The sequence below is a fragment of the Vidua macroura genome, chromosome 37, assembly GCF_024509145.1.
Source record: "Vidua macroura isolate BioBank_ID:100142 chromosome 37, ASM2450914v1, whole genome shotgun sequence".
In the NCBI taxonomy this organism is placed as follows: domain Eukaryota; kingdom Metazoa; phylum Chordata; class Aves; order Passeriformes; family Viduidae; genus Vidua; species Vidua macroura.
The window spans coordinates 18683-20950 of record NC_071607.1 but is presented as its reverse complement, the minus strand read 5'-3'; the positions used below and the strand labels follow the sequence as shown (position 1 = coordinate 20950).

The following is a 2268-nucleotide window of genomic DNA, read 5'->3' as shown; positions in this document are numbered from 1 at the left end:
TGTTAGTGATTAAATTTGATAGGTATGGAAATGGAGAAGTCCAGACTAAGCTGTGGTAAGCCCTGAGCTGGCACTAAGAGGGAACCGGGGTTTTGTGCTCTTAGGAGCAGGCATCCTTTGGAAATGTCTGAATGTCTGATGGTGGTGTTGTTCTTTGTGGATTCCCGTAGAAAACAGAGTGCGAGTGGATCCTCAGATTTCTTGGGGAAGGGCTGCGTGACAAACTTTGCTGTGAGCTTTATGTCTACCAGAGGATTTTCTGGGTCATTCTTGCCTTTTTCAGCAGTCCTTTGTGTGACGAGGGCTCCCAGGTAAGAATTTATAAAGAACAGTTCCCAAATACCCCAAACCACAAAAGCTTATATAGCCTCGAGATCTCAAGTACAAAACAGAAAAGAGCAGCTGATTCTGCCTTGTTCCTCTTGAAAATCTGTTCCTTGTTGGTTTTGTGTATCTGTGGAGGGGGAAATAATTTAGCTTGTGTCTAAACCAGGCCCATCCTTATCCCCTGAAACTGGGACAGGTTCCTGCCATCGTGGAGCCTCACGTGGGTGCCGTAGTTTTGCTCCTGCAGTCGGGGCCTTTTCTTTTTGGGGTCTCTATTTCCCCAGCCAGCACATTTGTCACCTGAACAGTGCTTCGGCAGGAGGGAAACTCGCATGCCGGGAGTTCTCAGGTTTGGGAGCATGCACCTTGAGGATTTCAGGTATCAAAACCTCAGACAAAAAGAGAAAATTGTCTTGCTACCTGAATACTTCTTGTAAGAGCAGCACCTGTGGTGTGAAGCCTTGAAGGGAGAATGTCTTTCCTTTCTGGAGTTGCTGAGAACAGGCCGTGTTCATTTTAGCTGAGAGTTGATCAGATACCAGCCAAATTGCTCATTTTATTTTAGATAATCCCATCTTGGCTGTAAAAGAACAAGTTGCATTTTCTGTTTCAGAGTCGTATTCTGGAGATATCACAGAGTGCTGCCCCTGTCACCTCTAGAGCTGCCCATGAGCTGATAGAGGATCACAGCCTCCTCTCGTGGGTCCTGCACGGCTTAGAGAAAAGGTAACCAGAGAAGTACAGGAGACATGGGGACAATTTCCTGTCCACAGTAGAAGAATGACATGGCTGAGGATGAAAGCAAGGGGGACAGACCTGGAGACAGGGGCACCGAGGGCTGCACTGGCAGAACTTGCTGAACTCTGAGGTGTCCCTTGTGTTTTTGAGAAGAGAATCAAGGGGCTTTCAGGTGGTGGTAGGAGCGATGATGGTGGAAAGGCTTTGTGATTTGGAAATCACTTCCTTGACAAAGCAAAAGGACACCTTGTGCTGGTGTCTTTAGCTTTTAAGTTTCAAGCACCCTCAGTTCCCATCCTGTCACAGGACCTGCTACACAGGAAGTGGCACAGTAATGGATTTGAGCTGTTTAGAGCGTTATTTCTCCTCCCCTTGCCTCTCCCTGACAAAAAAAATCTCTCCTGCAAGGACAGAGTGCCCTGACAGGTTCAGGCAAGTGCACCAAAAGTGCCCTAGAATAAGGTCCCCCGTAGGAGATGGACCAGCTGCTGGTGAGGATCTGCCTTTCAAATGTGGTTTTCTTTTCTTTTTTTTCTTTTTGTTCTGTTCTATTTTGTTTTTCAGGTTTCTGGAGAACCAGGTGATAAATAAAATGATTTCCTTACTCCATCCTCTGTGGCTAATAAATTTAAGAGACAAGAGAGAAAACAGGAATCGATCCCAGATGCTGCTGTTGAGATGGATATATGATCTACCTATCTGTATGTAGGTATATGTGTATATATATGTATATCTGCGTAGTGATAATAATGGGAGTTTTTATGATACGTTGCTTTACTGTTTTATATTTTTAATAAAGTGTGATTTTAAGTTATTAGTTATATTATTATAGTTTATTCTATTTATTGGCTAAAGTAACAGTTTCTTGTATTTGATTGGTATCAAGTAATTAATGTTAATCGTTAATAAGAGTTCATAATGAATTATTAAGGTGTGAATATTGTTCATTAAGGTACGTCTTTTTTAACTGTAGGTATTTTCATGTGTTTATATGGGTTTTTATGTTAATGATTTTGGGTTTTTGTGTTATGAATATATTAGTATTTTATTCGGGTTTTTTGGTTAGTTTAGTTGTTTGGTGTGTAGATTATTCTTGTTAAGTATGTTTGTCTATATATGTTTTAAAATTTAAGTTATAAATATACTTGGTAAGGATTTTTGTAGAGTTCTATGTAAAAATTTAAGTAGGTAAGGGAGATAAAT

The 2268-nt window shown here is 41.3% G+C and overlaps 1 long non-coding RNA gene across 1 annotated transcript; it reads left to right on the top strand.

Annotated features, from left to right (window-relative positions):
* The first annotated feature begins 296 nt into the window (after positions 1-296).
* LOC128821291 (uncharacterized) lies at positions 297-1755 on the top strand. The gene is made up of 3 exons (XR_008441070.1): positions 297-311; positions 941-1053; positions 1630-1755. It is a non-coding gene; the product is annotated as an uncharacterized LOC128821291 (long non-coding RNA).
* Positions 1756-2268: the final 513 nt, after the last annotated feature.